Source organism: Chionomys nivalis, chromosome 13 (assembly GCF_950005125.1).
Source record: "Chionomys nivalis chromosome 13, mChiNiv1.1, whole genome shotgun sequence".
Taxonomy (NCBI): domain Eukaryota; kingdom Metazoa; phylum Chordata; class Mammalia; order Rodentia; family Cricetidae; genus Chionomys; species Chionomys nivalis.
In genome coordinates, this window is record NC_080098.1 from 11,418,431 (window position 1) to 11,431,629 (window position 13,199).

Below are 13,199 nucleotides of genomic sequence, written 5' to 3' on the forward strand. Positions count from 1 at the left end.
AGAGACAGTACAATGTGCCATATCTGTCTCTCTGTGTCTGGCCTATTTTACTTAACATAATTACTTTCAGGTCTATCAGTGTTCCTACAGATGCCATTTCATATTTCTTTAACTCTGAACAAAATCCCACTGTGTATATCTAACACATTTTGTTTACCATTCTTCTGTTGATGGACATCTTAGGCTGGCTGATTCCATATCTTAGCTGTTCTGAATAGTGCAGGAAAAAAGTTATGGCCATGCAGCATTGTGTGGTCGGACACAATTCTCTGAGTACATTCTTAGGAGTAATGTATCTCCATCTTATATTAGGTTTACTTTTGGCTTAATGAGACATCTCCACAGTGATGCTTATAAGGGCCGCATCTGTTTACATCTCACCAGCAGTGACTATGTTTTCCTCTTGCTCGGCACCCTGGACAGTAGATGCGTCCTTTTTTTCTCTTGATGCTGTTCATTCTGACAGGTGACATGGAATCCCAAAGTAGTTATAATTTGCAATTTTATGATGGTTAAGGCTGTTGAACACTTTTCAACTATTTATTGGTCATTTGCTTTTTTCTTCCGAGAACCGTTTATTCAGTTCAATAGCCCATTTATTGATCAGAAGATCTGGAGTTTCTTTGTTGTGAGAGCTCTATTTGAATAGGTCTTTATTTACTCTAGATATTAGCTATCAAGCACAGCTGACAAAGGGTTTTTTTCTCCCATTCCATAGGCTTTCTCTTTATCATGCTGACAATTTCTTTTACCATGCAGAAGCTTTTCTGGTATTATTTTGTTTTTAATATCGTGTAATCTCATTTGTCAAATCTTGGAGTTATTTCCTGATCTGCTGGAGTCACTTTCAGAAAATTCTTACCTATGTCTGTATCTTCAAATATTTTTATTAACAGGTTCATCATTTTAGGCCTGATATTAAGGCCCCTTTAGAATTGATTTTTGTTCAAAGGTGAGAGTAAAGGATCGAATTTCAAACCTCTGAATGTAAAGATCCTGTTTTCCCAGTGTTTGTTTTTCAAACCCACAGTTGTCCATTCTCATTGCACCTGGGCTGCATTTGGAAACACCTTGGAAACAAGCCCCTCCCCCAAGGGGGGTGTCTGTGAGGGTGTTTCCAAAGGGGTCTAACTGAAGAGGATGACTTCCTTTGGATGTGGGCAGTACCAGCTCATGGGCTGGGCTCCCAGACTGAAAGGAAGGGCTCCTGATTCTGGACACAGTGTGGCACACGTGACCAGCTGCCTCATGCTTCTGTCGAGGATTCTCAGATAACATGGACTGTATTCTCAAACTGAGAACCAAAATAATTACTAATTTCTTAAAGTGCCCTTGTCAAGCATTTTGTTAAAGTTATGAGAGAAGTAACTAAGAAAACACCTGTTTTGAAAATGACGTGACTCTTGTTGTGGGGGTTTAGTTCCAGGCCCCCTGCTCCATTCCATTGTTCTGTATGTGTTTCCATGGCAACACCAAACTCTGTCACTACAGCCTCACGGTACAGTTGGAGGGCTACTGTGACCCCTTGAGCACTGTTCTTTCTGCTCAGGATTGCCTTGGCTATTCAAGGTCTTTTATGTTTTCACATGAATTTAGGGCTTGACTTTAGTTTTCATAAGAATTTTATTGGAACTTTGTGGGGATTACGTGGAAGGTGCAGACCACTCTCAGTAATATGTTGTTTTCCTTACATTTGGTCTTCTAATCAACTAGCAAGGAGTAGACCAGAATACTTTCTCCTATTGTTGTTTTCTATTTTCTAATTTGTGTTTTTTGTCTGCTTGTCTGTGTACCACAGGCACGCCTGGTTCCCATGGAGGCCTGAAGAGGGCATTATTGAATCCACTGGTACTGGAGTTACAGACAGTTGTGAATTGCGTGTTGGTGCTGGGAATCAAGCCTGGGCCCTCTACAAAAGTAGCCAGTGCTCTCAACTACTGAGCCGCCTTTCCAGTCCCACAAACACTTTCTTACTGCTTCTTACGAAAAGTATCTGTGAAAATATTTTAACAGAGTTTCCTTTTTAGAACAGTTTCTGGGTTAGAGAAAAACTGTGCCAAAAATGCAGACTTTCACATGTATCCTGTCCTTCCTCAAATGCCCTTCACATTAATATTGTGAGTTAGAATGACCTGCTTATTAAAATCCATGAACCAATACTGACACATGACTCTTAGTATCAGTTGAAACCCATAGTCCATGCCTAGGTTTACTCTCTGTGTTGTTCAGGTCTGTGCATTTTAACACTGCATAGTTATGGATCTACACCAGAGTGCAGAGCAAAACATCGTCACTGTTCTAAAAGCCTCCATGTCAGACCTACTCATTTTTCTCCCCCTTTCTCTTACCTGGAAACCACTGAACTTGTTAGCATGCTCCTGCTTTATACAGTATAGAGCGATATTTACTCTGTATGCTACATAGCCTTTTCACACTGTCTTCTTCTGCTGGGCATTGTAGCATATGCCTATAATTACAGCACTTGGGAGCCTGTAGCAGGAGGACTGCCATGAGTTCGAAGACAGCCTGGACTATAAAGTGAGATCCTGTCTCAAAGTAACTGAAACAAACCCAACACACACACTCACATGCACACACACATACTCACTCATATGCACACACACTCACATGCACACACATGCGTTCACATGCACACACACATGCACACACACACTCACTCACATGTACACACACTCACATGCACACACATTCATTCACATACACACACACATGCACACACACTCACTCACATGTACACACATTCACATGCACACACACTCACATGCACATACATGCATTCACATGCACACACTCACATGCACACACACTCACATGCACACACACTCACTCTCATGCACACACACACATTCACATACACACACATGCCTACAGACTCACATGCACACACACACCCTTACCCCTTTCATCTTTCACACTGCAATATGCACTTAGGTTTCCTTCATGTCTTTATATGTCTTGACAGTTATTTTTTTTTTAACTTTGAATAATATCTCAGTATATGGACACAATATATTTTTAAAATTGCTTTTATTGAGCTGTATATAAAATGTAGTTTAAAAAAATCTGTTTAACTATTGAAGGACATATTGCTTCTTCCTGGTTTTTGACAGCTTTGAAGAAAACTCTATAAACCCATAGGTTTTTATGTGGACACGCATCACCAGTCTGGTTGGGAAAGCACTGTGGAGTGTGAGTGCCACCCTGCACAGTGTTTAACATTGTGAAGAATAGCTGAGCCACCTTAAGAAGTGGCTTGCTCTTTGTGTTTCCTCCAACAGTGAATGAATTTCTGCCATATCCTCTTTCTGCTATCAATTATTCTTGTTAGTGCACTGGATCTGAGGCATTTTAGTAGGTCTAGAATAATTTCTCGTCTTGATCTGCAATTTCCTAATGAGAAATGTGAGCTTCATATGTTTATTTTACCATTCATGTATCCTCTTTGAAGAGGTGTTGGCTTAGATCTTTTTAACTCACTTTTGTGACAATTGGCTCAGTGGTCAACCAATGCCTGGGCAGAGTGTTTTCTCAAATACCTCAAGCAGCAGTGCTTCCGTCTTCTGTGTGCTTGCTGGGGAGCATGGCCAAGCCTTTTCATTCACAGCTTGGTTTGGAGTTTCCTACCCTAGGTCATTCTGGTACAGACAGACAGTTTTCTAGAAGTCTCTCCCTTCAAAGCTTTCTTCTTGTCCTTCTTGCTTGCCCAGTGCTTATGGAAACAGGACCCTGCCTCCAGCTGCAGAATAGCTTGCTTCCCTAGGCCCTTTTGTTGCTTTACTGACTCTTTGTGTGGTTTTCACCTCTCATCCCTCGTCAAGCTAGCTGCTCCTGACTGCTAAGCAGTTCCTTGAAACAGCTCCACTCTTGTGGGAAACGGTGGGAACCAAACTGCTGCTCACTGCAAGGCAATGGGATTAACCCCAGGGATGAAAGTGACGATCCCACGATCACACAGATGGCCCTAGTTAAACCCAGTGAGCAGACATGAGTTTGAGAATGGATTTCATAGGAGAGAAGTCAGCGACAGAAGGGATGTGGGAGTGGCTGGCAGGCAAGAGTGGCCAGTACCCATTATGTACATGTGGTGAAAGTGTCAACAGCAAATTTAATTAAAATAGTAAGAATTGATAGAGCATCCTGAGAAGTTCAAGCCTTTATCTTTGAAAATTAAAAAGGCATACAGTTTTTGTTTTTGTTTTTCCAAGCAAACAGGTAGAAAACATTTTCTAACACTCCACAATAGCGTGACTTCAGTGTAGGCTCTGGGCTGAAGATGGGAGTGGAAGTTGTGTTGCTGTTTTCAGACCACAAATGTCCCTGATTGCCATACAAGCTCTTCAGCCATGAAAACGACACAAGTCATAAGATTGAAAAAACTATAAAGAACCCCAAAGGACTGTCCAACCATGATCCAACTTTCATATCGGCAGTAAATTCCTCTTTCCTGTTCTACATTGGTTATTAGAGCAGTTAACTTTCATTCCTGACTAATGACAGGAAAGTCTAAGCAGACACCCTCACTTAGGAATACAGTTCGGAGAACCGAGAAAATTATACTCTCACCCCTAAAACGTTTCATTCTGTATCACTTTTTTGACTTTTACTTTGCTGGCTTTAAGAATTTCAAAACTGGGACTGGAGAGATGGCTTAGTGGTTAAGAGCACTGGCTGCTCATCCAGAGGACCTGCATCTGCTCTCCAGTATCCACATGGTGGCTCACAACTGTCTAAAAGTCCAGAAGAGCCGCTGACCTTTATTGGCTTCTGCAGGGGCTATATGTAGATGGTGCACAGATACACGTGCAGAAAATCACCCATAGAAAAAGAAATAAACCAGCAAACAACAAGAAGCTTCTAAGTATAAAATAAATGAAGATACTTGGTTCATTACGACTTTGATAAGTGCTAATATGTTGTAATAGGAGCGGCGGGCTAAGTTCCTGGCACCCGGCCATCCACACGGCTAGCTTTATACCCAAAATAATTACACTGAAACTGTATTCTTTTAAACACTGCCTGGCCCATTAGTTATAACCTCTTATTGGCTAGCTCTTGTATATTGATCTAACCCATTTCTAATATTTTGTGTAGCACCATGAGCTGGCTTACCAGGAAAGATTTTAACCTGCGTCTGTCTGAAGTGGGAGAATCATGGCTTCTCACTGACTCGGCTTCTTTCTCCCAGCATTTTGTTTTGTCTATGGGCCTAGGCAGTTTCTTTATTAATTATTAATTAATGAAAGCAACAGATTAGAAAGAAATCACTCCCACATCATTTCCCCCTTTTCTGTTTAAACAAAAAAGAAGGCTTTTATTTTAACATAGTAAAATTACATATAACAAAACAGTTATCAATCAAGAATTACAGTTACAATATTTATATCTATTTTATCTTTTATCATAACTAAGGAAAACTATAACTATGTATCCATTTTTTAACTCCATCAAAGACTCCAGAAGGATATAATATTACCTAAGCAAACAAGAAATCCAAAACTCTAGAAATGACAGAGACATCTCACTGCCTGGACAGTCACCCAAAGTTCTTTTGTACCATTGGGGCATCCACCTTTAGCCTACAGGCCCATAGTATCCAGCAGACATTTTCATCAAGCAGGAAATTCCAAAGACAGTTCAGTCACTATCTGCTGTGTCCTACAGAATGTCTCGCAGACTCTTTCATGAGTCAGGAACCCCGAAAGACCATCTCACCTTTAGGCAAGTTTAGCAGTCCACTTTTTGTGGGTTCTTTGTGTCCAGTTTATGCATCAGTCCAGCATGTGTGTGTGTATGTGTGTGTGTGCGTGCGCGCATGTGATTTTATATACATGATCTTCAACGGGAAACCCTTGCATGTACTTAGGTCAGTAGAATTTCCCAATTTATTTAGTATGCTATGCATAGGGAGATTTTTACTGGCCAATGTGTAGAGAATCTATGTGTTCTCATATTCATGCATAAAGTAATTTGCCTTATAGGTAGAAAATAGAATTTGAAGCTTGAAATAAACAAATCATTGCTTTAAACAGCATAGGGAAAAGGATGCAACTTCAGAAATGATTGCTCGTTTCTATGCAGTTGCTTATTGGAAACAATAACCTGAAAAGGAAGCTCCTCTGTCATTAGCCTGTGATGTGAGGAAATTAGAAAGGATAAACAGAGAATCCAAGCAGCGGGGAGAATTTCCCACAATGCCATGTGGACATGATAAATTGTACCATTTTGCCACTTAATGGTATATGAGATCAATATAGACTCTAACTCATGAGCTTCATTTAGAAACCTCAAATCTGGGGGAAAGTGTTTTTAGTATCTCAGGAAAGATTCTGAAAACTTTACAAAAATAAGTGTTTGTGAAATATGGCCAAGTTATCTCTTCACACGTGAAAAATGATCTGTATCCTCCTAGGAGTTAAATTCATTTTGTGAAGTCGAGATTTCTAAGAGCAACGTTAAAACCATGTTGAATCGCTGCTGAAAATTAACAACCTGTGCCACCTCGTGCGGGATTTTTAATTAAGCAAAAATAGTTATTTGGTGTTATTTTTAGCTACCTATGAAGGTGGCGCACAGGTGAGGGCACCTCCGGTGACGTAAGGAGAGTGGCAACCCCTGGAGCGATGTGGGCGCCCCAAACTGAACACTGGTCTCTGGAGGAGCAGCAAAGCCATTAACCACTGACTGCCCCCTCCAGCCCCACAAAATAAAGCACATATGGAGCATGAAACTAAAGTTCATAGACTGTATTAGTATTAGCTATTGTAATAATAATGCTGTTGCAATGAATAGTGACCCTGAAATAGCATATATTAGTTATGTGGGAGTGATTTTTTTTAATCTGTTGTTTTTATTGGTTAATTAATAAAGAAACTGTCTAGGCCCATTCAATAGTCCAACCCTTAGGTGGGTAGAGTAGACAAAACAAAATGTTGGGAGAAAGAAGCCGAGTCAGGGAGTCGCCATGATTCTCCCACTCCAGACAGACGTAGGTTAAAATCTTTCCTGGTAAGCCAGCTCGTGGTGCTACACAAAATATTAGAAATGGGTTAGATCAATATACAAGAGCTAGCCAATAAGAGGCTGGAACTAATGGACCAGGCAGTGTTTAAAAGAATACAGTTTCCGTGTAATTATTTTGGGTATAAAGCTAACCGTGCGGGCAGTTTACGTAGAAAGGATGCCACTCAACTCAGAGGAATATATTGTTATCTTTTCTGCCAGTTCTCTAGAAATCACAACTCCTGGTATTTTGTATTTATCAGTCAGTATCATATCCCATTGTCTCGACTCCTGACGTTGTTAACATAAACACTCATTTCCCTCCACTTCTGGCTTCCTTTCCCCAGCTTCTTCCCATGGCTCCATCTTCCATCCCACACGGCAGCTTCCCCAGAGTTTATGGTCAAGGGTCTTTCCTCTTTCTTCCTTCCAGGTCATCTTCCTTTCTCTGTCTTTTGTGTAAGACCCCTGTGATCCATATTCAGGCCACCTAAAATGTCATTATTTAAAACCTGGTCCTCTGCATATCAAATTGTTTTTGAGTTGCATGCCAGAGGATGGGTGGAAGCTACATATAATGTCCTCGAAAGAACCAGGCTGCACAGAGCTGTCGGACATGTGCAGTCCATTGTCATTAGCCCCACAGTTACATTTCCTAGCAGAGCAGGAAGACTGAGTCAGTGACTCTTGAATGCTTGCCTTCTGAGGAGATACACTTCCTAAAAGTTCTGGGTGATATGGTTGACGTTGTGTCCATTTCTTTTTAAAGATCCCTTACTTACCATGTGTAGTTGATTCGTTAACACTGAACTCAGAGCTGAAAGCACTGTAATTTATGCCTCAACCACCACATGCGTTTTCCCCACAGAACTTGTCACTGCTGGCTTTCACAGAGGCGCACCACTGAGGCCTGCTGAGCAGTGCTTCAGTGCTGAAATCGGGCTCCATTTTTATAACATGAAAATATAAAAAAGTAGAAAAATGCAGGAAAAGAACAAAAGAAAAATCATGGGACTACATGGACCGTATAAAGAACACGTGTTTATAGTGTGCTTTGTGTAATTCAAATTTATTGCAGTTCTGTGTTAGCTTTTGAATGTCTGCAGAAGCACCATTACCACTGACTTTGAGACTGAAAATATATTTTAATGAGAATGTGAATTTGTAAATGGAGAATCCAAAGATAATGAAGAACAATATTATTTAAATAATCAAAACATTATGAGGCCGGGCGGTGGTGGCGCACGCCTTTAATCCCAGCACTTGGGAGGCAGAGGCAGGCGGATCTCTGTGAGTTCGAGACCAGCCTGGTCTACAAGAGCTAGTTCCAGGACAGGCTCCAAAACCACAGAGAAACCCTGTCTCAAAAAACCAAAAAAAAAAAAAAACAAAAAAAAAACAAAAACAAAAAAAAAAACATTATGGGGTAAGGATGTAACTGGTAATCAAAAAATTTCTTCCATTTTTTTTAAAGCATGTTCCATCTTAATCCAGATGACATTGAACTTTTGTTAAAGCTCTGTTTAAAACTTTGACTTTTCTTGTCTCTTCAGGATGCTTCTGAATTCCAGTTTATCATAATAGGCATTATAGCCCAGCTTCCCTTGAAAGCCCTGGCTTTTCTTTAATCACTGGTCTCCAGGGCTGTAACTAAACTTAGGTCATCAGCATTACGTTCAGGGGAAATCCCTCATTGAAAAGCACAAGGGAGAGTTTAGCCCAGTAATCTCAGAGGAAGAGACTTCTATCTTACCATCAAACAGTGTGGTTTTCTGGGACTGGGGAATTCTTCCTGCCCCCACATCCCACACTCCCCCTTCCTGCCTCCCCTTTATTCTGTACCATAGTTTTCTGCAAAAAAAAAAAAAAAAAAAAAAAAAAAAAAAAAAAAAAAAAAAAAAAAAAAAAAGGAAGGCACTTGTTTGACATTTGCTTCTGGGATATTCTAGCAAGATCAGGGCAGGGCTTGTGGTTCACATGAACAGGATTGGAGATATGGATGTCAGGGGCCTCTGAAGGAACAACCTGGGATTTCAACTTGTGAGGTTTAACATGGAGCCACAATCTGAGGTTTAATTGGGCTTGTTTTTTTCTCTGGGCTTTGTATATATTGACGTGTGTGTGTGTGTGTGTGTGTGTGTGAGAGAGAGAGAGAGAGAGAGAGGGGTGGGGGGAGGAAGAGGTCCTCCATGATAGACACAACTCATTGACAAGGACTTGCGGCAGAGTATAAGCAGCACAGCTGTCTGTAGACACACCTTAGGTCTTTGTGAGATCATGAAACAGAAATCAACTTTCAAAGTGGTTTTCAGGTTGACTTTTGGTTCTGTTAAATGTTAAATCTTCCTTTTTTTTTTTTTTAAACAACAACAACAAAACAAACGAACAAACTTCTTGGACAAATTAAACTTCACCATCAAATCCCCGAGTGTCGAAATACACCGTCAGAAAGAGATGCTATTGGGTGGCTGGGTAGGGAATAATGGGTTAGAAAAGCTTTCGTTTTGTAGCTGAGTTACCATCGCTATTCTATCACGGCAGCTTTATTTACAATGAACAAAATGAACAAAATCATCCAAAACGGCGATCCAATGCAGCAGCCACACAGTAAGCACCAAAGAGCAGAGCTGCATCATCAGGAGGCAAAGAAGCCCACAGCATCCTGGATTGAGCTGAACACTCAATCCTCAGCTCAACACCAAGTTGAGTTGCATTTTCCCCACAATGTAATTGATTTCCTTTGCTTCAAGAGAGACCCATGCCTTATTGGAATCTTGTTTCCACAGCATCAATGTGGAGAAAACAGTACTTCCCAGCAGCCCATCCTTTTAGGACACTCGGTGACTCTATGCTTTGCTGAAGACAGTTTTCCACATGAGAACACCCTTCTAACATTCCAGACATCTCATATATTGCATGAAGATATATATGTATATATATGTATATATACACATATATAAATACATACATATATGAGCAACACTATAATTTCTGGCTCTATTATTCTTTTCTACATGGCTTCTTTGTCTTCATACCTTTGCCAAATAGCTTACTCTACTAGAGACCATGTCTCCACGCTTGCACACCAGTTTCTAATTGCATTGGAAATTACAGGCCTTCACGAAGCAAATGGAGCTATAACCTCTGGGCTTTACCTTTAAGAAGTGGTTGCTTAATGCTTCATTATTCCCGAATCACAATCCCGCCTCTTGGTCAGTTGGCACTTCCCATGCATCCATCCCCACTTGGAGTTGCTACCCCTGGGGGAGTTCTCATCCAAGGCCAGGAAAATCCTCCAGGCGCCAGAGAAGAGAAGAAGTTAGCAAAGTGCAACTGGTTTTGAGAGCTTCCTTGCTTTTCAGCAAACGTGTTTTCTTCCTGTCACGGAGCTGAGAACATATGCAGCACCTGGCAGATGATTTCTTCGAAGCTTAAAGTTAGGAGAGGGGAAGGCTGACTCACAGCTTCTTCCACTGCATGTGTTAAACCTTTTGAGAAAATTCAGAGGCGGAAGAGCCACAGGATTTTGATGATGATCTCTACTGCTATTTAATCAGCAGTAAAAGCAGAGAGAACCTCCTGCCTCTCGCCTTCTGTTCCTGATCTTTACAGACTTAAAAAGAAAGCAGCATGGATGGGTGTTAAGTGCCAAAAGAAGGTGGCAGTTTTAGGTAGCTGTGGTCTGATCACCTTAAACATCTGATCTCTTGGCGTCCTTTGGATTCACGTTTTATCTACAACAAGGACAAAGGTTCTGGGGGACCACACAGTCATCAATGGGATACTGACTCTAATCCCTGGGTTCCTTACACTATTCTTGTAGCTTTCTTTGAAAGTCTCATGCCATTCAGAATTTTTACTAAAATGGAGATACTGTAAGGAATGGGGAGCTAAAACGTGATACTCATTATCATAGTTTATTTCAGGAAATGGTTCTTTTGTCTGTCATTGCCAAGTATGTGAAGGTGTCACCCACAGACATTGGTTTCTAACCCCACGCAAAGAACACCAGATGAAGCACTTACTTATGTACTTTTCTGTACCGGATATGAGTGATTAGGTCTGACTGCCCAAGATGGTCACAGCAACAGGCCACCCACACAGACATACAGGTTCAGTGTTTTGAGAGTTCAGAGAAAGGATTTTACATGCTGCATAAAACTCCACAGTATCCCACAAGGGTTCTTTCAGATATAATAGTCTTATCAAATATTTACCTTAACATGCTTTCTTTTTTTATATTTAAAGTTTATTTTATGTGCATGAATGTTTGCCTTCATGTATGTCTGTGTACCATGTGCATACCTGGTGCCCATCGAAGCCAGAAGAGGGCATCAGATCCTCGAGGAACAGAGTAATAGATGGTTATGAGCTGCCATGTGGGTGCTAGGAACTGAACTTGAGCTTTCTGGAATAATAGCCAGTACTTTTAACCATGGAGTCTTCTCTCCAGCTTCTCTGTCGTGGTTTCTTTATCACAGAGTTTAGGACACATTTTCCACAGGAAAACCCACCTGCAGTATGATGCAGTTTTACCAGCCACGGCATGCCCAGATGAGCCAGTGCAGTGAGAAACCCACTGGCAGTATGATGCAGTTTTACCAGTCGCAGCATGCCCAGATGAGCCAGTGCAGTGAGAAACCAGGCACACTGGACTTGGGACCATCTAGTCCAGCCTGAACCATAGCAATCCCAGACTTCTGTAAAGCTCCCACACTCAGAAGGCAAAGAGCTCCATCAACTTCCACAACGCAGGCCAGAAACTGCAGCAGAAGCCGGAAGGACTAAACTAGGCTAAGCGACAGCCACATCCACTCCATTCCAGAGCTCTGTCCAGTACTGGACTTTCTACTAAATCACAGTGTGACCTTAAGTCAAGCATTTCCACTGTGTGGAGCCCATTATCCTATGTGTAAGGCAGGGCGACAAGGCCCCCTGTGCACAGCTGTGAGGACTAAAGATATTGTGTGTCTGCACCTCACGTGACACACAGCCAGACAGGGACTAGAGAGCAGCTGTTATCTTCTGTGTCGTGATTATTCATCATCCTGAGATTTGAAACATACTTTTTTTTTATACCCCAGCAAACAATTTCAAAGTCTTTTTTTCAAGTACATTATCTAGTTAGGGGTTAAAAATCCAAATCCCTGTATATGTTCCGCTCTGCTTATCAAAGGCTCTCTCTAATGCCTGCTCACCGATAAGTAAATTACATGGGTTATTCTTCTACGTCCGGTTAGTCTTGAACCACATTCCATGCGGTAATGGGTCAGTTTTTTTACTCTCTTCTCCCTCCTACCACATTCCATACCCCAAATGATTCCAGTTTTCACTTGCCTTGAAAGTGAATTTTCATCTGTATTTTACAAAAAGTCCTTTAGCTGTGGGTTCTTTGAGCACCCACCAGCCCCAACCGTCGGTAAGGAGAAGGTCTGCTGCCTTCGCCAGAATCCTCCCACAGAGAACAGTGGCTTTGCAATGAACAGCACATCCAGAAATGGTCGACTCTTTGATCTTTGATACTTGTACAGCTCTGAAGAAAAAGGCATTCCAGCCTCAACCACACACAGAGAGGGATACGGGTTATTTATGGAAGCCCCCTGACTCTGAGCTTAGCCTGGCTCTGTAAAGACTCAAATACACACATCACTTTGACTGGCCAAATTGCTCCAGCCCCTTGCAGTTGTGTCTAATAGGACGGGAGTGGGAGGTGGGGTGTGTGTGTGTGTCTGGTCTTTGGCTTCTCCCTGGGGTGAGAAAGGTAGCTTGGCAGAGGCAGTCACAACAATATTTATAAAGACAGGAGAAAATAGAGTCCATATGTGTACAAAGGGAAACCGGAGTAAATCACGGGGGTGAAGAAGCCTCTTGACTCCGTTTCTGAGGTCTGGCAGCTTCTGGTGGAGTGAAGGGAACCAGCCACTCTAGGCTTCAGTACGCAGAGGCCAATGTTCCCGTGTGGCCGCCTTCTAATCAAGTCAGCCAGCCCTGCAGCTTCTCAGACGAGCTGAAGCGGACTCTGTTTCCCTCGGTTCAGACACTGTTTTGTAAGTCTAACCACCCAGGGAACTTCCTATCCCAGAGCTGAAACTGACCTGGAAGCTGACATTTTGGCTCCTGCAGATGCTATAGGACATGTTAATAGCTTCCTCCCCGTGGTTCGCAAAACTTCATAGCTA

At 41.8% G+C, this 13,199-nt stretch overlaps 1 protein-coding gene across 1 annotated transcript in view; it reads right to left on the reverse strand.

The window, feature by feature from the left end:
• Window positions 1-13,199, reverse strand: part of Kiaa1217 (KIAA1217 ortholog) — a 789,026-nt gene that overhangs the window by 472,133 nt on the left and 303,694 nt on the right. The gene's annotated exons all lie outside the window — the stretch shown is intronic.